This window comes from Sphaerodactylus townsendi, linkage group LG04 (assembly GCF_021028975.2).
Source record: "Sphaerodactylus townsendi isolate TG3544 linkage group LG04, MPM_Stown_v2.3, whole genome shotgun sequence".
Taxonomy (NCBI): domain Eukaryota; kingdom Metazoa; phylum Chordata; class Lepidosauria; order Squamata; family Sphaerodactylidae; genus Sphaerodactylus; species Sphaerodactylus townsendi.
This window is the reverse complement of record NC_059428.1, coordinates 18,462,738-18,485,288: the sequence shown is the minus strand read 5'-3', so window position 1 is coordinate 18,485,288 and position 22,551 is coordinate 18,462,738. Positions and strand designations below refer to the sequence as shown.

At 56.1% G+C, this 22,551-nt stretch overlaps 1 protein-coding gene across 5 annotated transcripts in view; it reads right to left on the bottom strand.

Moving 5' to 3' along the window:
• Positions 1-22,551, bottom strand: part of FAT3 (FAT atypical cadherin 3) — a 484,297-nt gene that overhangs the window by 159,534 nt on the left and 302,212 nt on the right. The gene's annotated exons all lie outside the window — the stretch shown is intronic.

Genomic DNA, 22,551 nt, shown 5'->3' with positions numbered 1-22,551 from the left:
TCCCAAAATCCTGAAAAATCATGCTAGGGCATGGGTGCTGTGTGGTTTCTGGGCTGTATGGCCGTATTCTAGCAGCATTCTTTCCTGACGTTTCGCCTGCATCTGTGGCTGGCATCTTCAGAGGATCTGAAGATACCGTGTTTCAGATCCTCTAAAGATGCCAGCCACAGATACAGCCCGGAAACCACACAGCACCCCAGTGATTCCGGCCGTGAAAGTCTTCGACAATACATGCTAGGGCTTATTTGGGGGGTAGGTCTTATTTTCAGGGAAACAGGGTACTATCGGCAGGAGGCCACAGAGGGGAAGCCTTTGTTCTTTGTTGTTGGACCTCGTCAGTAAGTGGCTGACCATAGTGTGAGATGTAATGCTTGACTAGATCGACTACAAGATTAGGTCGAACGATAGGCTCTTGTTAAGTTATGCTCTTAGGGGTAGGCAGATCAAAATAAATGCAAAATTAGGTTACACAGAAAGAGTGTGACAGATCCCATGGCTTATTTCCAAATGCACAGTAGTCCTTATATAGGCAGAAGCACTAAAATTGCTCCTTGATGTCTGCGTGTGCTAAAAGAAACTGATTGTATCGCCCTTATCTTTTTCCATGTGCACAGCGCACAGCTCGTGGCATTCCCCCCTCCCCTTGATATTATTTCAAAAACAAATTAAATGAAATCATGTGAGCTGTCTATTGTACATGCCATTGACCCATATGATTCATTTCATTTATTCAAGGAAGTCTCTACAGGCTTTTAGACAAAATAATATAACAAAAATTAAAATACGCTTTAAAAAGGAACATTTGTCACTTGGAGAAAATAATGCTAAACGCACGTTTTAAGGTAGCAAATTAACATTGCAGTTGAAATGGCCATGGAGTCGCAGGATATTTAACTAGGCACTGAGTTAACGGCAGCAGCTAAGATTTGTAGTGCAGTCAAGACATATTTGGCAACTGCCAGAGAGATGTGATATTCATTTCACGACAGAAGACTGAATAATTGTTCCAACGGCTGGGAAAAGGCCAACAGCTTGAACAGCCATTGATGCATATGTATACAGACATTTCATTAAATATCATATTAAAACGGTATGTGTTTCTGGAGCCATTGTGCTATTGTTTGTGCAAGTAGACCTGGGCTAAGGACATGCTGCTCTCCACTCGGAATCCAATCCAATCTTTCTGGGTCAGCAAAACAGACTCATTTGCCATGTTACACAGTTCTTACTAGTTACCTTGCAGCCATTTGTACTGAAGAAGAAGAAGAAGAAGAAGAAGAAGAAGAAGAAGAAGAAGAAGAAGAAGAAAAGGAGGAGGAGGAGTTTGGATTTATACCCCACCTTTCTCTCCTGTAAGAAGACTCAAGGTGGCTAACAAACTCCTTTCTTTTCCTCTCCCCACAACAGATACCTTGTGAAGTAGATGGGGCTGAGAGAGTTCCAAACAACTGTGACTAGCCCAAAGTCACCCAGCCAGAATGTAGGAGTGCGGAAATACATTTGGTCCACCAGATAAGCCTCTGCCACTCAGGTGGAGGAGTGGAGAATCAAACCCGGTTCTCCAGATTAGAATCCACCTGCTCTTAACCACTACACCTTGGACTAGTCACAGTTCTTTGGAACTCTCTCAGCCCCACCTAAGTCACAAGGTCGCTGTTGTGGGGAGAGGAAGGGAAAGGAGTTTGTAAACCACCTTGCGTCTCCTTACTGGAGAGAAAGGTGGGGTATAAACCCAAACTCTTCTTCAACACCACACTTGGTCTCTGAACACTTCATCAGATCTTGTCACACTAGGCCTCGAAGGGAGGATTCCCACATTCGCCATCAAGAATAGTTCACTGCAAGCTTTGGCAGGACTAGAAGTTGACTTCTAAACTTATTCCTTATCATCCAATCCTAGTGTGCAACACGTTGCCTATCTTACATGCCAAAAAATTTTATCGCGGCCCGTCTCTTTCCAGTTTGCTGCCTCCAGTTGCGGAGAGACTCCCTAATCGCCCAGGCTCCCCTGGCCCATTTGTTCTTAAACACTTTCCCATGCCAGAAACTATTCTGCCTGCTTAAAGAACCCTATCATCAAGATCTCTTACTTGACAGGCCATAGGCCATCGCTGCCTCTTTGATACCTGTCAACCTAACAACTGCAATTGCCGGCAATTGCAAAATGCTATGCTTTTGGAGACATACACTGCTAATTTAGATGGAATGGCAGAGAGGCTGATGTTGAGATGGGTTGAAGTCCCTGCTCGGCCTGTGCTTTTATCCTACTGAAGCTGTTGCTTCTTTGGTGTGAAGACAATTAATCATTTTGAATGGGATTACGTTTGTCTTGATACAGAGACTTTCTATCAGAATCTGGGGGTCCTTCTGCACAGGCAGAATAATGCATTTTCGATCCACTTTCACAATTGTTTGCAAGTGGATTTTGCTATTCTGCACAGTTGCAAAGTGCATTGAAAGTGGGCTGTTGTGTGGTTTCCAGGCTGTATGGCTGTGTTCTAGCAGCATTTTCTCCTGACATTTTGCCTGCATCCGTGGCTGAAGATGCCAGCCACAGATGCAGGCGAAACGTCAGGAGAAAATGCTGCCAGAACACAACCATACAGTCCAGAAACCACACAAGACCCCAGTGATTCCGGCCGTGAAATCCTTGGACAATACAAAAGTGGATTAAAAGTGCTTTATTCTGCATGTACAGGAGGGGCCTGGGATTCCCCAAAAATTTCCCTGCAAACCATCTGCCTATGAAGGAAGTTCAGATAATAAAGGTGTGTATTGTCGAAGGCTTTCACGGCCGGAATCACTTGGGTGCTGTGTGGTTTCCGGGCTGTATGGCCGTGTTCTAGCAGCAGGGCCATGTTTCCGGGCTGTGTGGCCGTGTTCTAATGCTGCTAGAACACAGCCATATAGCCCAGAAACCACACAGCACCCAAATAAAGGTGTGCATGAATCTCCTGATGTATGTTTAAAAGCAGCTATAGCGTGTGACTGATTTGGACCCAGCCAGTGGTGCTGCGTCACGGGGTGGGTAGTTTTGACACTTACCCACACTCTTTTCCTAACAGTCTCCTCTCTTGCAAGCTGTTATAACCCCACACCCCACCCCCCCGGCAGTCTGGCTCTGCAATTTAAAACACAATCACCTTCTCCATCTAATATTAAAATACATGTTGGAAGAAGATAGGAACATGTGCCTCTGACATAATGAGAAGCCTGATCCTCGATACAGTTGACTAAATGGTTCTGTTCGAAGACGACGACTTATAAACCTAAATAAATGAGCAGATATGCCGAGATTTGCAGAGATATTTCTTAGCATGATGAGAGCGACGTGTATTTTTAATGGCTAAAAGGGGAGCCGAACAGCTATGCAGTCGTTAACCAGGGAAGTAATCAATGTGGAATCGGAGGTCAGCACCACTAGACTGTGGAAAACACAAGACCTTGGTTCGAAACCATAAAATTCTGCACTGTGAGAACTGGAGTGTTAGTAGCTATTTGCAAAATAAAAAAATAAAAATCAATTTCTGCCATGCCGCTCTAACGTTCTAAAAGTTATCGTTGAAATGGGGAGGATAATGTTGAAATATATATGGATTTTATTTTTTAAAACGATGCTTTACTTTTATCTCTCGGTAGCTTGTTTGATCTTGCATTATTTATTTCTGTGATACCTCGCCATTAAACGACGAGCCGTTTCGCCTAAGCCTGCAGCACGGTAGGTAGTTTAACCCTTTAACTTCCAGTCCCATCCCAATTACCTGTCCTTTTGAACTACGGCACCCAGCAACATCTTTTCCTCCAGCTATAGTACCGGCACCTCCGCGTTACCTGCAGCCACGCAACAGAGTTGTGCGATGAATAAGCTCTCCGATTCCAAGTAAACAGACAGAGATCTTTTCAGAACGCAAGGAGAAAAAAATGCACACTAACACCTTTTTTGCTCTTTTGATTCTTTGAATATAACATATAAGCACAATCAGATGAGGTCCTGGCGTGGTATGCATACTTGAAATTTTCCTCTGCTACGCTTTCCTGGTAGAAATTGCCACTTCTGAGCTCTTTTTAGCCCCAACGAAGAACAAAGATAGGTATATAATACAGGTATTTATCTAGCTTTCCCTTCTAGAGCTAATAGCATTGGCAAGCAGAGGCATACGTACCTTCTGTCCCCGGGCGCCACTAATCTGGTCACGTTGGGGGTGCAAAATCGGCCCCCCACGTGACCAGGAAGTCCTGCTGCCTTGTTGTCTTCGAGCACCCTTGGCCACACCCATGTTTTCATCGACATGGGTGGGGCCAAGGTAACCAGAGGACACTGCCCCGGTAGCCTTGCTCCCCCCCCCCGTTCCTGGCTCCAGGTGTCAGCTGGCAGTCCCTTCTGCCTTCCCCTCCGGGGAGAGCAGAAGCAACTGAGGCTCCGTCCTCGTCTCCTTTGCTTTTATAAGCATGGGGCGGGCCTGGGGGAGTGGGCCCATACCCCCAAGTGGTGGGCCACCACCCCCGTGCTTATAAAAGCAAAGGACGGAGCCTCAGCTTCTGGAAAGATTTCTGGATTCATTTGACCTACAATCCACTTAATGATTAACAATCCCTAAGGATTGTTGCTAGGGATCAGCAACTGGAGACCGCTGTGCTGAAGGTATCATGCTCCGAGGCACTTCTGATTAGTCCCTCTTTACTAGTTAGGGCATGATGTAGACAGGTGTTACAGCTCTGGTATAGTGATTAAGAACAGGTGGGTTCTAATCTGGAGAACCGGGTTTGATTCCCCACTCCTCCACCTAAGTGGCGGAGGCTTATCTGGTGAACATTCCTGATGGGTGACCTTCGGCTAGTCACAGTTCTTTGGACCTCTCTCAGCCCCATTTACCTCACGGGGTGACTGTTGTGGGGAGAGGAAGGGAAAGGAGCTTGTAAGCCACCTTAAGTCTTCTTACAGGAGAGAAAGGTGGGGTATAAATCCAAACTCTTCTTCTTCTGGCCTGTCTTTGCTCTAAAAACTAGCTGTCAACTAGGGCTTTAGACCTTAACAGACCGACAAGGGGGCGGCAGGGACTTACCGCGGCCGCCATTTGCTGGCAGGGGAGGGGTGGCTTGGCTGCACCTTCCCTTCGGGTGGAGGGGGCAGGTCCCGTCCCAGGGGAATTAGGTCAGCGCGGCCACGTGCAGCTGACTGGCTGGCAGTTGGCGCCGGGTCGCAGTTGTCTGCCCGGGCCGCCCCCTTGATATAAGGCGAGGATGGGCACGAGCAGGCCCCTCTTTCCCCGCCATCCGAGTTTGTGGGCAGTTCTCAGGACAGTTCTCAACAGCGACCGATTTGGGATTTTTACAAGAGATTATTTGCTAAAAGTTTCGTATGAGGGCGTCTGCTGGCTCACATCCTTCACAAAAGGTAATACGGTATGCAAGGCAAAGCTGGTGAGCTGCGTGAGGTTCATCAACAGGGGAGAAGAAACAGGAAACACTCAGCACTTTTCTGTGAGGGGAAGAAGGCAATTTCTTGCAATTCTCATCTCTTTTTTCAAATTGTCCTTATTAATCAGGAGTGTGCTGAGGTAGCAGCCTCATTTGAAAATGAATGAACTTCAAGATTGTGAAGGATGTGACACGCAAAGGGGGGGGGGGAGCGATTCCACACCTGCAAGTCAGAATTAGTCTGCAGAGAGAAACTGCTGCGGTGGGGGGGGGGGGGGGTGGGGGGGGGGGGGGGTGGGGGGGGGGGGGGGTGGGGGGGGGGGGGGGTGGGGGGGGGGGGGGGTGGGGGGGGGGGGGGGTGGGGGGGGGGGGGGGTGGGGGGGGGGGGGGGTGGGGGGGGGGGGGGGTGGGGGGGGGGGGGGGTGGGGGGGGGGGGGGGTGGGGGGGGGGGGGGGTGGGGGGGGGGGGGGGTGGGGGGGGGGGGGGGTGGGGGGGGGGGGGGGTGGGGGGGGGGGGGGGTGGGGGGGGGGGGGGGTGGGGGGGGGGGGGGGTGGGGGGGGGGGGGGGTGGGGGGGGGGGGGGGTGGGGGGGGGGGGGGGTGGGGGGGGGGGGGGGTGGGGGGGGGGGGGGGTGGGGGGGGGGGGGGGTGGGGGGGGGGGGGGGTGGGGGGGGGGGGGGGTGGGGGGGGGGGGGGGTGGGGGGGGGGGGGGGTGGGGGGGGGGGGGGGTGGGGGGGGGGGGGGGTGGGGGGGGGGGGGGGTGGGGGGGGGGGGGGGTGGGGGGGGGGGGGGGTGGGGGGGGGGGGGGGTGGGGGGGGGGGGGGGTGGGGGGGGGGGGGGGTGGGGGGGGGGGGGGGTGGGGGGGGGGGGGGGTGGGGGGGGGGGGGGGTGGGGGGGGGGGGGGGTGGGGGGGGGGGGGGGTGGGGGGGGGGGGGGGTGGGGGGGGGGGGGGGTGGGGGGGGGGGGGGGTGGGGGGGGGGGGGGGTGGGGGGGGGGGGGGGTGGGGGGGGGGGGGGGTGGGGGGGGGGGGGGGTGGGGGGGGGGGGGGGTGGGGGGGGGGGGGGGTGGGGGGGGGGGGGGGTGGGGGGGGGGGGGGGTGGGGGGGGGGGGGGGTGGGGGGGGGGGGGGGTGGGGGGGGGGGGGGGTGGGGGGGGGGGGGGGTGGGGGGGGGGGGGGGTGGGGGGGGGGGGGGGTGGGGGGGGGGGGGGGTGGGGGGGGGGGGGGGTGGGGGGGGGGGGGGGTGGGGGGGGGGGGGGGTGGGGGGGGGGGGGGGTGGGGGGGGGGGGGGGTGGGGGGGGGGGGGGGTGGGGGGGGGGGGGGGTGGGGGGGGGGGGGGGTGGGGGGGGGGGGGGGTGGGGGGGGGGGGGGGTGGGGGGGGGGGGGGGTGGGGGGGGGGGGGGGTGGGGGGGGGGGGGGGTGGGGGGGGGGGGGGGTGGGGGGGGGGGGGGGTGGGGGGGGGGGGGGGTGGGGGGGGGGGGGGGTGGGGGGGGGGGGGGGTGGGGGGGGGGGGGGGTGGGGGGGGGGGGGGGTGGGGGGGGGGGGGGGTGGGGGGGGGGGGGGGTGGGGGGGGGGGGGGGTGGGGGGGGGGGGGGGTGGGGGGGGGGGGGGGTGGGGGGGGGGGGGGGTGGGGGGGGGGGGGGGTGGGGGGGGGGGGGGGTGGGGGGGGGGGGGGGTGGGGGGGGGGGGGGGTGGGGGGGGGGGGGGGTGGGGGGGGGGGGGGGTGGGGGGGGGGGGGGGTGGGGGGGGGGGGGGGTGGGGGGGGGGGGGGGTGGGGGGGGGGGGGGGTGGGGGGGGGGGGGGGTGGGGGGGGGGGGGGGTGGGGGGGGGGGGGGGTGGGGGGGGGGGGGGGTGGGGGGGGGGGGGGGTGGGGGGGGGGGGGGGTGGGGGGGGGGGGGGGTGGGGGGGGGGGGGGGTGGGGGGGGGGGGGGGTGGGGGGGGGGGGGGGTGGGGGGGGGGGGGGGTGGGGGGGGGGGGGGGTGGGGGGGGGGGGGGGTGGGGGGGGGGGGGGGTGGGGGGGGGGGGGGGTGGGGGGGGGGGGGGGTGGGGGGGGGGGGGGGTGGGGGGGGGGGGGGGTGGGGGGGGGGGGGGGTGGGGGGGGGGGGGGGTGGGGGGGGGGGGGGGTGGGGGGGGGGGGGGGTGGGGGGGGGGGGGGGTGGGGGGGGGGGGGGGTGGGGGGGGGGGGGGGTGGGGGGGGGGGGGGGTGGGGGGGGGGGGGGGTGGGGGGGGGGGGGGGTGGGGGGGGGGGGGGGTGGGGGGGGGGGGGGGTGGGGGGGGGGGGGGGTGGGGGGGGGGGGGGGTGGGGGGGGGGGGGGGTGGGGGGGGGGGGGGGTGGGGGGGGGGGGGGGTGGGGGGGGGGGGGGGTGGGGGGGGGGGGGGGTGGGGGGGGGGGGGGGTGGGGGGGGGGGGGGGTGGGGGGGGGGGGGGGTGGGGGGGGGGGGGGGTGGGGGGGGGGGGGGGTGGGGGGGGGGGGGGGTGGGGGGGGGGGGGGGTGGGGGGGGGGGGGGGTGGGGGGGGGGGGGGGTGGGGGGGGGGGGGGGTGGGGGGGGGGGGGGGTGGGGGGGGGGGGGGGTGGGGGGGGGGGGGGGTGGGGGGGGGGGGGGGTGGGGGGGGGGGGGGGTGGGGGGGGGGGGGGGTGGGGGGGGGGGGGGGTGGGGGGGGGGGGGGGTGGGGGGGGGGGGGGGTGGGGGGGGGGGGGGGTGGGGGGGGGGGGGGGTGGGGGGGGGGGGGGGTGGGGGGGGGGGGGGGTGGGGGGGGGGGGGGGTGGGGGGGGGGGGGGGTGGGGGGGGGGGGGGGTGGGGGGGGGGGGGGGTGGGGGGGGGGGGGGGTGGGGGGGGGGGGGGGTGGGGGGGGGGGGGGGTGGGGGGGGGGGGGGGTGGGGGGGGGGGGGGGTGGGGGGGGGGGGGGGTGGGGGGGGGGGGGGGTGGGGGGGGGGGGGGGTGGGGGGGGGGGGGGGTGGGGGGGGGGGGGGGTGGGGGGGGGGGGGGGTGGGGGGGGGGGGGGGTGGGGGGGGGGGGGGGTGGGGGGGGGGGGGGGTGGGGGGGGGGGGGGGTGGGGGGGGGGGGGGGTGGGGGGGGGGGGGGGTGGGGGGGGGGGGGGGTGGGGGGGGGGGGGGGTGGGGGGGGGGGGGGGTGGGGGGGGGGGGGGGTGGGGGGGGGGGGGGGTGGGGGGGGGGGGGGGTGGGGGGGGGGGGGGGTGGGGGGGGGGGGGGGTGGGGGGGGGGGGGGGTGGGGGGGGGGGGGGGTGGGGGGGGGGGGGGGTGGGGGGGGGGGGGGGTGGGGGGGGGGGGGGGTGGGGGGGGGGGGGGGTGGGGGGGGGGGGGGGTGGGGGGGGGGGGGGGTGGGGGGGGGGGGGGGTGGGGGGGGGGGGGGGTGGGGGGGGGGGGGGGTGGGGGGGGGGGGGGGTGGGGGGGGGGGGGGGTGGGGGGGGGGGGGGGTGGGGGGGGGGGGGGGTGGGGGGGGGGGGGGGTGGGGGGGGGGGGGGGTGGGGGGGGGGGGGGGTGGGGGGGGGGGGGGGTGGGGGGGGGGGGGGGTGGGGGGGGGGGGGGGTGGGGGGGGGGGGGGGTGGGGGGGGGGGGGGGTGGGGGGGGGGGGGGGTGGGGGGGGGGGGGGGTGGGGGGGGGGGGGGGTGGGGGGGGGGGGGGGTGGGGGGGGGGGGGGGTGGGGGGGGGGGGGGGTGGGGGGGGGGGGGGGTGGGGGGGGGGGGGGGTGGGGGGGGGGGGGGGTGGGGGGGGGGGGGGGTGGGGGGGGGGGGGGGTGGGGGGGGGGGGGGGTGGGGGGGGGGGGGGGTGGGGGGGGGGGGGGGTGGGGGGGGGGGGGGGTGGGGGGGGGGGGGGGTGGGGGGGGGGGGGGGTGGGGGGGGGGGGGGGTGGGGGGGGGGGGGGGTGGGGGGGGGGGGGGGTGGGGGGGGGGGGGGGTGGGGGGGGGGGGGGGTGGGGGGGGGGGGGGGTGGGGGGGGGGGGGGGTGGGGGGGGGGGGGGGTGGGGGGGGGGGGGGGTGGGGGGGGGGGGGGGTGGGGGGGGGGGGGGGTGGGGGGGGGGGGGGGTGGGGGGGGGGGGGGGTGGGGGGGGGGGGGGGTGGGGGGGGGGGGGGGTGGGGGGGGGGGGGGGTGGGGGGGGGGGGGGGTGGGGGGGGGGGGGGGTGGGGGGGGGGGGGGGTGGGGGGGGGGGGGGGTGGGGGGGGGGGGGGGTGGGGGGGGGGGGGGGTGGGGGGGGGGGGGGGTGGGGGGGGGGGGGGGTGGGGGGGGGGGGGGGTGGGGGGGGGGGGGGGTGGGGGGGGGGGGGGGTGGGGGGGGGGGGGGGTGGGGGGGGGGGGGGGTGGGGGGGGGGGGGGGTGGGGGGGGGGGGGGGTGGGGGGGGGGGGGGGTGGGGGGGGGGGGGGGTGGGGGGGGGGGGGGGTGGGGGGGGGGGGGGGTGGGGGGGGGGGGGGGTGGGGGGGGGGGGGGGTGGGGGGGGGGGGGGGTGGGGGGGGGGGGGGGTGGGGGGGGGGGGGGGTGGGGGGGGGGGGGGGTGGGGGGGGGGGGGGGTGGGGGGGGGGGGGGGTGGGGGGGGGGGGGGGTGGGGGGGGGGGGGGGTGGGGGGGGGGGGGGGTGGGGGGGGGGGGGGGTGGGGGGGGGGGGGGGTGGGGGGGGGGGGGGGTGGGGGGGGGGGGGGGTGGGGGGGGGGGGGGGTGGGGGGGGGGGGGGGTGGGGGGGGGGGGGGGTGGGGGGGGGGGGGGGTGGGGGGGGGGGGGGGTGGGGGGGGGGGGGGGTGGGGGGGGGGGGGGGTGGGGGGGGGGGGGGGTGGGGGGGGGGGGGGGTGGGGGGGGGGGGGGGTGGGGGGGGGGGGGGGTGGGGGGGGGGGGGGGTGGGGGGGGGGGGGGGTGGGGGGGGGGGGGGGTGGGGGGGGGGGGGGGTGGGGGGGGGGGGGGGTGGGGGGGGGGGGGGGTGGGGGGGGGGGGGGGTGGGGGGGGGGGGGGGTGGGGGGGGGGGGGGGTGGGGGGGGGGGGGGGTGGGGGGGGGGGGGGGTGGGGGGGGGGGGGGGTGGGGGGGGGGGGGGGTGGGGGGGGGGGGGGGTGGGGGGGGGGGGGGGTGGGGGGGTGTGGGGGGGGGGGGGGGTGGGGGGGGTGGGGGGGGGGGGGAGTGGTGGCGGGGGCGGGCTGGGGGAGGGCGTACGTGGGGGGGGGGGGGGGCGGGGGGGGGGGGGGGGGGGGGGGGGGGGGGGGTGGGTGGGGGGGGGGGGGTGTGGGTGTGGGGGGGGGTGGGGGGTGGGGGGGGGGGGGGGGGGGGGGGGTGGAGATGCCAGCCACAGATGCAGGCGAAACGTCAGGAGAGAATGCTGCTAGAACATGGCCATACAGCCCGGAAACCACACAGCACCCAAGTGATTCCGGCCGTGAAAGCCTTCGACAATAGATTCTTGTATTACTTTCCCTCTGACCGTTTCTGAAGAAAGGGACACGTAAATTCAATATTGGTATTTTTTATTATTTTGGATGTCTTTGTCTGCTGTTTCCTACAGGGGTGTTGAGAATAAGCACATTTTTCAGGAAGGAAGGGGGGAGGGGAAGAGTAATGCACTATCTTACAAACAATCTCGGTAATGTGACAGGTTAGAAAATGATATTATGGTTCATAATATTCCTCCGTTTCTGGGCATCTTGAATTCCTCGGGCTAGGAGAAAGAAATTGCTTTCTGAGGGCAACCTTGACTGCACTTGACGTGTTGGAGCTTTGGTTACTTTTCCTCCTGAAGTTATGCCCTGGTGAATATCTGAAATATTAGGTCTATGATGACAAACTAAGCAATACTTTACTGTCAGAATCAGTTGCTTATTACAGGAGGAAAATCCCTATTTAAATGCAGCCAAATATCATAGGAGTGGAAAGTAGCAACTCTGCAGAAAGCAGCTATCTTCGTGATTGTTGCCGTGGTGGCAAGTTGGTACGTTTCCCTCTACCACGTTTTGGTATACATTTATGCCAGCATGAAGGAGGCACCTGCCATACATTTTTCCTCGCAATGAGGTGTTTAGTTTTCCTCATGAGAAGGGCTTCAATCTAATACAGCCAGCACCTCTGTCAGGTACTGTTTGCATTTTAAAGGTAACTCACAGGTCGATTCCGCACAGCATAATTATACCGGGTTACATTTGGTATTTAAAAATCTGGGTCTATTTTATCCTGGTTCCTCCTTTTGCATGGGTGCCCGTTTCTGTGAAGGAGTCGTGTTAAGACCGGGAGGAAATATTCCAATTTCTTTTGCACAAGCCCAGCTTTTTTTGTTTTTACAACGTAGATTTTATGCTCGAACATTCCCGGTGTGTTGCATTCTGATTGACTCTCCCCCTTTCCCAAAGACAATGCTTCTGATTGACAGATCCACAGCAACTGCAAGAAAACCAAGCAGGACACCCCCCTAGCTTTGGAAAGGAGCCGGTGCAGTGAGCAATGTGGCAAGCACGTTGTGTTGTACAAAGTAAAAACTTTTGACCAATACTGGGCAGAGATTGACCAATACTGGGCAGAGAACTATGTCCCATCCACATTTAAAGGTGTGCAGGAAACCACAGCACGAGACACTCCCCCCCCCATAAACCAAATAACATTTGACTGGTCTTGGGGGCTGTCACGGAATGAGAGCATCCTGCCAGGCAGGTGCTTCCTGACCCCTCCCCTCCCAGGATCCACTGGGAACATGAGCTGAAGGACTGGACTAGCCATGGCTCGGCTAGCGAGCGGGGCTTTGCGAGAGCGAGCTGGAACAGGGTGAGCCTGATGTAAGGCAGGTAGATCAAGTGGTGGGGCGGGAAAAATAAATAATTTCTGCTTCTGTGGCCTTCGCATGGAAGTGATTCAACTTGGGGTTTTGGGAAAAGATCGACAGTTTAGCGGTTTTTGAAAAACCGAGGATGAGGGAAATATCATGGGACAAACCCGCCTTAGAACTGGGAACCGTGCAAACTTCTTGGCCAAACCGGGGTATTTCTCTTGCTCAACCCAGGATATTTGGACCGGGGGGAAACATTCCAAAAGGTGTGCTTTTGAATCAATCATCCTAGCTTCAAGTGGAGTAAAAGCTTCTTGTGTCATGACTAGAAAACAAGCTAAGACAATCTTCCCCATGCACCAGGTGAATGGTCATTATGAATTAAGTGCCTGCCAAGATAACTCTGAATATGGTTTTCTAGATCTCACGATGTACCTGATCTTGTCGACTGCCCTTTCCCACTGAAATGAACAAAGCAATGTTTCTGGGCTTCACCTGCCTTTGAAAAATGAGCTCAAGGAAAGATAAAACTGAAGCCTATCATATTTATTACACGTAATCCCCGTGTGATTCAGAGGGCTTCCGATGTATATATTTTATTGGTACGCAGTTACAAATTATGACAATTCCGGAGCCTGGCTTCCACGGTTGCCCGTGCGGAACAGACAGCCTTGTCGAAATGATATGTTATTTGTTAAACGGGAGGGACAGCAATGCCAGCAGGATCCTACATTTTCGCGACCTATATTTGCAGCTCAATGTTGGTTTTAGATCCTGTGTTTCGAGGCCCATTTTTGCTGGATACGTAAAGAGGATACAAGGTGGTCAAGGATATCCCAACAGGAAACACACACACACACACACACACACACACACACACACACACACACACAAAGACACACCCACGTTTCTTGTTGTCCATGCTTGGTTTGCTGGGTCAGCCCATGCCTGGGATAGCTATTATAGCCACAGAAGAAAAAAAATCCCACAGTGCCTGTATTACATAAATGAAAACAATGCAGCATTAGCAAATTAAGACTCCGCAGTTGACGCTTAGGGACCTTAAATGTTGCAAAAACACCGTAATGCAGAGCTAAAGACACACTTCAGATAACGCGGAAAGCTTGTAAAGGCAAGCCGTGGACACCCCGCTGCTTATGAATCTTTGAAACACGGGAATGTTTATGGGGGAAGGGGGGGAAATACAAGGGCAGAGATTTAATAAATCAGAAGGCCCTTACGGACGCTTCCCTTTCTGGGGAAGCGCACAGCATGTCAAATGCAATAAAAAGCAGAAGACTGTTGTATCAACCTTATTTGTGCCTGCTGGGCGGGTGCGAAATGCCATCACCGTAGACCTTCAGGAGCATCCAGCACAGTAAAAAAAATCCATGAACCCGAACTAATCTCTAGATATATTAGTCAAAAGAAAACAGCGCCACGGACTAGGAGACATAACAAAGAGTCCCAGATGTTGTCAACGGCTAAAAACAACATTCCCCAAACAAAATTCCGCCAGCTCCACCATTCCTATCTGATACAGGCCAGAACGAGATCCCCCCCCCTTACCGAATTTAGAGTAAATTATATTTGCCCATGAAATATTCAATTAAGTGCTGCTAGAACAAGGCAACAGAGAGGTTGATTAATTTTAAATTAAAATGTAACAAGGGCTCAGTGCTTTGCCTCAGTTCGCTTCCGCTGACTTCCTTGACAGATGGGAAGCGGGCGAGGAAGTCTTACACTGTATTACCTTAACGACTGGAAAATTACTGGAGTGGGGACTACTTTCCAATATGACGGGACATAACTGGTTTCGTATCAGCTGGTGCTGCAAAAGACGAGAGGTGGGAGGAAGGTTGCCAACTCTTGTTTGGGAAATACCTGGGGATTTGGAGGTGGAACTTTGGGAGAGTAGAGTTTGAACATGAATTCTCCTCTCCCAAAACTTAACCCTCGCACCTAGAGGTTGTTAGACCGAGGAGGCTGGCCAATCCCACTGAAGGCTATGCAGGGGCGTACCGCCCAGGGGGACATATGGGGTCAAATGTCCCCGGGCTGGGTCATTCATTCATTCATTCATTCATTCATTCATTCATTCATTCATTCATTCATTCATGGGTTTTATATACCGCTCTATCCCGGGAGGGCTCTGAGCGGTGTACAACATAACTTCCTCTTACAAGCCATACAAACAAAACCCCATTAAAATTAAATTAAAACATAGCGGTAAGATTAACAAAGATGACGTCACGCAATAACCCCAATTAAAGCAGAGCAGAAAAGTGGGTCCCGTAGATGACAATGGGAACTCCAAACCGGAGGAATAAAAGGGGCACTGCACTCAGCGACTGGACACTCCAAAAGCCGGGCGGAACAACTCAGTCTTACAGGCCCTGCGGAATTCACCAAGATCCCGCAGGGTCTGGACAGCTAGAGGGAGAGTGTACCACCAGGCAGGGGCCAGGGCTGAAAAGGCCCTGGCCCGAGTGGGAGGTCAGCCGTGACTATTGAGGGGCTAGGAACCACTAGGCAATTGGGCTTCTGTTGAGCGTGAGAGGTTTGTGCAGGGACATATGGGGTAATGCGGTCCCAAAGGTACGAGGGTCCCAGGCTGCGTTAGGCCTTAAAGGTCAACACCCACACCTTTAGTCAATTGTGGGGTGGAAAATCATCCCCACACCCCTCCTCCTTCCCCCTGGGGCCATACACTGACTTCAAGACCTGGTGCAAAAACAGTTGTTTGGTCATGGTGCTGGAGGGTGGCCGTCCATATTGGGGGGGGGGGGAGGGACGACACTCAGATTTTTGCACTGGGCTACATTTCCCCTAGATACGCCTCTGGGGCTATGCTGCTGTTTCTCCACTCCTCGCTATGGGAGCAGCCTCGGAGCACCGATCACCAGTTTGCCTGGAGAAATGCTCCTCCTTGTGTCGTCGTTCCCCGTGCAGAAAACAGCTGGGACTTCATGCTACGAAACATCAAAGCTCAGGCCAATCTTGAATTTTGTATGGGCAACTTATTTTGCCATGTCTTGTTCTACGAAATCCTGCTTTGGTTTATTCCTGTTCTTCAGTATCTTATCTTCTTACCCCGTTGTTCAGAAATAGTCCCCCCCCCTCACCTCGACTCCATTTTCATACCTGCTTCATCAGTCCCTACTGACTCAAAATAGTTCCTTTTTTAATTTTAAAAAGACCTTTATTTAATATTAACATAGTACATGTAGAGTTTGGATTTATATCCCCCTTTTCTCTCCTGTAGGAGATTCAAAGGGGCTTACAATCTCCTTGCCCTTTCCCCCTCACAACAAACACCCTGTGAGGTAGGTGGGGCTGAGAGAGCTCCGAGAAGCTGTGACTAGCCCAAGGTCACCCAGCTGGCGTGTGTGGGAGTGTACAGGCTAATCTGAATTCCCCAGATAAGCCTCCACAGCTCAAGCAGCAGAGATGAGAATCAAACCCGGTTCCTCCAGATCAGAGTGCACCTGCTCTTAGTCACTGCTCTTAGCCACTACGCCACTGCTGCTCCTGTATGTAGAATAAAATATTTCATTACGTATAACAAAAAATATAATAGGCAAAGAATACAGTCTACATAGAATTAAGACACATCTGTCTTACTTCTGTCTAATTTATAATCACTCCTATTTCGAGCTTATTATAAAGCTCTTATGGTTTTAATACTGACACCCATAATCAAGGGTGTCACTGTTAAATGTTTAAAGATCATACCAAGGATGAAAACTACTTTCCTTTTAAGTTACAATATCCCAGCAACCCAAAATAGTTCCTGCTTTCTGATTCTTGTCCTTTGTAAGTCACTGCCCCTATTTTTAAGGAAGTGCTTCTAAAAACACTTGCTAGCACATAAACTACAGTTACAAGCCACCTACTCCAACTTCCTGCTGGATAAAGGATATCCGAAGCTAGGGCCTGCCTCACTGGTAGCTATCCAGACCCTGCTAGAAGTAATCTGGAAGGGTTTGGTTCTACAGCAAAACCCCGCTTTTACCATCTGGAATTTTCATCTCATGTTCAGATGAACTCTATTTTTCGTGAAACTTAACCCGAGTTTCATCAGAATGAAGTTCAGGCTTACCGTAGGGTTTTCAAGGTAAGAGATATAGGGAGGGGGATTGGCACTGCCTGCCTCTGTGTGGGCAGAGAGTTCTGAGAGAACTGTGGCCGGCCCAAGGTCATCTAAAAGGCTTCAGGTGGAAGAGTGGGAAACTGAACCCCATTCTCCAGATTAGAGTCCACCACTCCAGATTAGTGTCCACCACTCATACTATGCCACACTGGCTCTAACTAGACTGCCATTTTTCACATTCTAGCTGCATTCCCTTGACATCTGTTTGGTGACTTCAGACTGTTACAGATGCATTTTTGGTGGCCATCAAATCACAGCTGATTTATGACAAACCCTGTAGGGTTTTCAAGGCAGAAAGACATTCATTAGTGTGCATGAAGGAGGAGGGCTTTTATTTTTATCTTGCCCTTCCTATAAAAAGGCATACATGATTCTCTCCTACTCCAGTTTGTCCCCACATCAACCCTTAGGGGTAGGTTAGGCTATGAATAACCCTGGGGTCATCCACTTGGTTTGAACTTGGGTCTTCTCAGGCTATGCCTGACCTTCTAAACATTACATAACCCTGGTTCCCTGGGCAGCATATGACCTGCTGTCAAGCTCTGGGAGTGGCCCTGAATGGGATGAGATTTGTTTTAAATGAAGAAGAAGAGTTGGATTGATATCCCTCCTTTCTATCCTGTAAGGAGACTCAAAGGGGCTTACAATCTCCTTTCCCTCCCCCTCCCCACAAAAAAACACCCTGTGAGGTGGGTGGGGCTGAGAGAGCTCCAAAGAACTGTGGTCAGACCAAGGTCACCCAGCTGCCATGTGTTGGAGTGCACAAGCTTATCTGGTTCACCAGATAAGCCTCTATAGCTCATCTGGCAGAGCGGGGAATCAAACCCAGTTCTCCAGATTAGAGTGCACCTGCTCTTAACCACTACACCACGCTGGCCAAAATGTACAATAATCTTTCTCTTTTCCTCTGTGCAATATTGGGGGTTGTACTCTCACCGGGGTGGGTTGGGCGCAGAGCCTGTTTTGAGTGTGGACAGAACATCCCAAGTTCAACACGTACCAAGTTGAAGTCACCAGGTAAAGCAGAGAGAAGTTCAACCTTCCATAATACATGACGACAGCAGTACTGTATTTCGTAAGTTTGCACTTTAGACCCATTTTTATTTTTGAATTGTTTTTAACTTAAAAAAATTAAAAATATATCAGTTGCTGGGAAAGACGATTGCTGGAAACTCTGGCAAGGTGCTGCCAAACAGTATTGGACTAGGTAGGCCAATGGCCTTTATTAATATAAGACAATTTCATGTGTTCAGAGAAGAATTTCCAGAAAAAAAGCAAGGGGTGTTCTCTATTATTTTACCTGTCCCTTAAAAATTCCAGTCTACTCAGCATGTGACGTCCTGAAGGCCCATGAAAACATTTGAGTCAGGATTTCCTTAGAGATATATACATTGTCCAACCAGGATCACTTAATGAATAATCAATGGATATGTAGTCATTCTACAAAGCTAATCTTTTATTTAGCTGTGTAAACCAAAATATCATGCACCATTAATAATGACACTTAAATATTTGGTATGTCCCTTTGCTTCTAACTATTTCCGGTTCACCAGCCCTACATCCCGATTTTCTTTTTCCTGAGAGTCACACACTTTCATTCTTTGAATGTTCTACTCTACTGCCCATCCCTATCCCAAAGTTCTGCTCTGTTTACTGATGATCTTGTGTTAGGATACATCTGCTGAGGCACTATCGTTACACTGCCTTCGTATCCTCCACAAGTCTTTATTGTCCACTGGGGCAGACAGTAGCTCCAGGAAGTTATTTCCAGTCAGGGAAGGAATATGGAGAAGACTTAAACTCCCTCTCTCCACATGGCATAAGAACATAAGAACATAAGAACTAGCCTGCTGGATCAGACCAGAGTCCATCTAGTCCAGCACTCTGCTACTCGCAGTGGCCCACCAGGTGCCTTTGGGAGCTCACATGCAGGAGGTGAAAGCAATGGCCTTCTGCTGCTGCTGCTCCTGAGCACCTGGTCTGTGAAGGCATTTGCAACCTCAGATCAAGGAGGATCAAGATTGGGAGCCATAGATTGACTTCTCCTCCATAAATCTGTCCAAGCCCTTTTTAAAGCTATCCAGGTTAGTGGCCATCACCACCTCCTGTGGCAGCATATTCCAAACACCAATCACACATTGCGTGAAGAGGTGTTTCCTTTTATTAGGCCTAATTCTTCCCCCCAGCATTTTCAGTGAATGCCCCCTGGTTGTTCTAGTATTGTGAGAAAGAGAGAAAAATTTCTCTCTGTCAACATTTTCTACCCCATGCATAATTTTATAGACTTCAATCATATCCCCCTCAGACGCCTCCTCTCCAAACTAAAGAGTCCTCTCCAAATTTATGTGTACCCATAATTGACGTCCAAACACAGAACTCAGTCTATGTCTCATAGGATCCAGGGTGGATGTAAAAATTTATGTAGTATGCAATCAGGGTCTGAACCTCAGGGATAGGACAGGATATAAATCCAAACTTACAGATTGTGGGCCAAAGGTCATTTTTTAGTTATCTGAGGGCAGTGAGAAAGGACAACCAGGGGCCTCTGATACAAAGACCCCTTTTTTCTTGTCCTGATAACCCTCCGGTTTTCAGGGCCCTGAAACGCTACAAAAAGTGGGACACAAAAGTGAATGTATTTTTTTCACTATGGGTTACCAATTGGGACATTTTTGGAGATTTGGGGGTGCAGTATGGGTCTCACCCTCCAAAGCTGCTACTTTCTTCCAGGGAACTCATCCCCGGCATGGTTGAAATGGTTAAGAACAAGTGGACCAAATGTGTTTCCGCTCTCCTACATTCCTGCTGGGTGACTGTGGGCTGGCCACAGTTCTCTCAGAACTCTCTGAGCCCCACCTACCTCACAAGGTGCCTGTTGTGGGGAAGGAAAGGAGTTAGTAAGCCCCTTTGAGTCTCCTTACAGGACAGAAAGGTGGCGTATAAATCTTCTTTATTATCTCTGTTATCTGGAGATCAACTGTAATTCTGGGAGATCTCCAGACTCGCATAGGTGTCAAACTCGCGGTCCTCCAGATGTTATAGACTACAGTTCCCGTCATCCCCTGCCGGCATGATGCTGATGATGGGAACTGTAGTCCATAACATCTGGAGGGCCGCGAGTTTGACACCTGTGAAGAGCCTCTCTGGCCCACTGTTTGTCTGATCAGAAACGAAGAAACCATGTAAATCAACATTTTGTGTTGTGGATGGTGAAGGCACTATTATTCCATTTTTCAGTTCCCTGCCTATAGAGCGCCTTCAATATACTGAACAATGCACAGGTTTCTTTGTTTACAGTTGGAGCTGATCATGTTTGTATTAAAGTAACGAACTACAGGTCTTTTCCTCCGGCATTCCTGCTGTCCTCGAAAGGCCTTCTTAAAATAATGGGATGGTTGGGAGCCACCAAAGCTGAGGTAATTGAAGGAGGGGTGAAGGAAGACAGCGGTATCCACAATTATGCCATTAAACCATTTTGTACGATCTCAGCATTCAAGCGGCAAGCAAAGAGAACTACTGGGCCTGAAAATGAAAGAGCAGCGTTCTCAGTCACGCATCTGACAATCCTTCACCTTGTTGGATCCTATCAATTAGGAGCAGTGCTACAAGTCACGGGCCTGTTTATCAGAACAGACAATTGTGGCAGCAGCCACACCGCACAGCAAAGATTTTCAGATACGCACGGATAGTGAGGAGAAAACACAAAGAGCTAGTTCACACAGTGTGTGTCTTTCATCCTGCTCTGCATGTCCGTGTCATGGCACGAACTAACGTAATGTCCAAAGAAGAGCGGGTAGGGGGATCAGCACCTGGAGACCAAGCCTTAGCAGAAGTGGCGTAGTGGTTAAGAGCAGGTGCACTCTAATCTGGAGAACCGGGTTTGTTTTCCCGCTCTGCCATCTGAGCTGTGGGGGCTTATCTGGTGAACCAGATTAGCTTGTGTACTCCAACACATGCCAGCTGGGTGACCTTGGGGAAGGGTGAGGAGATTGTAAGCCCCTTTGAGTCTCCTGCAGGAGAGAAAGGGGGGGGTATAAATCCAAACTCCTCCTCCTCTTGTCACTCTGTTTTCCTAATCAAAAGTTGCTCCCATTAGCTACTTTAAGCCCAAAGTAATAAGCCCTAAGACTGATATACAGGTACTAGTCTTTTTCCTTTTACCACGGATTAAAGCACAGGTCCCCAACATGGTGCCTATAGGTAAAGCAGCAGTGGCGTAGGAGGTTAAGAGCTCATGTATCTAATCTGGAGGAGCCGGGTTTGATTCCCAGCTCTGCCGCCTGAGTTGTGGAGGCTAATCTGGGGAATTCAGGTTAGCCTGTACACTCCCACACACGCCAGCTGGGTGACCTTGGGCTAGCCACAGCTTCTCAGAGCTCTCTCAGCCCCACCTACCGCACAGGGTGTTTGTTGTGAGGGGGGAAGGGAAAGGAGATTGCAAGCCCCTTTGAGTCTCTTGCAGGAGAGAAAGGGGGGATATAAACCCAAACTCCTCCTCCTCCTCCTCCTCCTCCTCTTCTTCCTCCTCCTCCTCCCCCCTCCTCCCCTCCAACTCCTCCCCCTCCAACTCCTCCCCTTCTTCTTCTTCTTCTTCTTCTTCTTCTTCTTCTTCTTCTTCTTCTTCTTCTTCAGAACCTTCCCCCTGTATCAGGGAAGATGATTGTGCTGGGTTTAGAGAAGTCCACACTGGTCCACAGTTGGTTGCTGTGTTGTTTAATACACATTATATTTTTGTGACGTTTGTGACATGTGATGTCTTGCCTTTCCCGATTTTGAGTTACTAAAGCCTGAACCTTCTTGATATTTTGTGAGTAGTGTACGCTTGCTCTTTTACGTTCATGTGCTTTCCTAATTGTGAAACACCACGGGGGAGACAAAACTCACTGAAAAAGACAATAATGTTGGAGAAAGCTAGAAGGGCAGCATCACGAGAAGAGAGGAAGTTGACCCAATGATGGAGATGGATTTGACTCTAGTTTCATAGGAAGTCCACGACCCTTCCAGATTGCATGAAACCACACGCATAAATCCGTTTGGTTACTGATTGGACTTTCTGGAGGTCAGTAAATCATAGGAGCACCATCGGTCAGAAGACACTTGATGGCTCATAACACAAACACCGCTGGACAGAGGGCTGATTGCTTTGAAATCTAAAAAAAAAAAAAGTGTCTAAGCGTATCTTTAATAAAAGAGCCCACATTTGTCCAAGAAAAAAAAACCTGGCCAATTCTTCTGAGTAGCATGAAAAGTAATTGGGGCACAAAATAGACAAAATTCTGCCTGAGGCGTAACATCTTTCCAAGGGGGCACCAGATAAAAAGAAAATTGCTTCTTATGGCTTGAACATTAATTTAGTTAAATAGAAGTAGCTTCTGTATGTCCCAGAAATGAAGCTACTATACAATTAGCTTTTGGTAAACTCGGGTTCCAGAGCTTTATTCAACTCTACTTGTTTTATAACTTCTATTAATTCCATTGTTGAAAATGGGCTATTCATTATGTCCTTTTGCACAGTTGTGGCAAATTTTGTTTGTTTAGGTGTCAAACTCGCAGCCCTCCAGATGGGAACTGTAGTCCATAACATCTGGACAGCCACGAGTTTGACACCTGTGGAGATATTCTTCAATGCTGTTCTTCCCTGGCATATTGCTTTCCAACAATTTTGAGTAATATTTTAAAAATGCATTCCTAATAGTATTCTCATCTGGCGCAGTATTGCCTTTCCGTTGTATTTTTGTAATACATCTGCTTTCTTTTGACTTTCTTAATTTTGCTGCTAACTTTTCCCCTGTTTTGTTGGCCCACTCAAAAGTCTTTTGTTTAGCAAAATTCAAGTTGGATTCCATTTCTTTTAATGCCAGCACTGATATGTGTTGTAAAATCTTAATATTATGCACACGCTCTTTCTTATTTGGATTTTTTAAAAGAAATTCTTTCTAACTTTCAGGTCCAATACATTTTGTATTTTCTGTTGTGCCAGTTTTTTATTTAGTGTGTTCTATTGTGTTAAAAATCCCCTCATAAATGCTTTACAGGGAAATGTTCTCTTCTTCAGTTCAAAAAATTCCTGTAATTTCTGTTTTCCCTCTTTAACAGTCTCTACTTTTTTCAGTAATGCCTCATTTAGTCTCCACCTAAATACAGAACTTTTGTATCGGTTTGTGGCTCCGTCGTGTAGATTTTGTGATCTGCCCTCTGGAGCCAAGTTAAGAATTAGAAATATTTGATGTGATTGGCAAC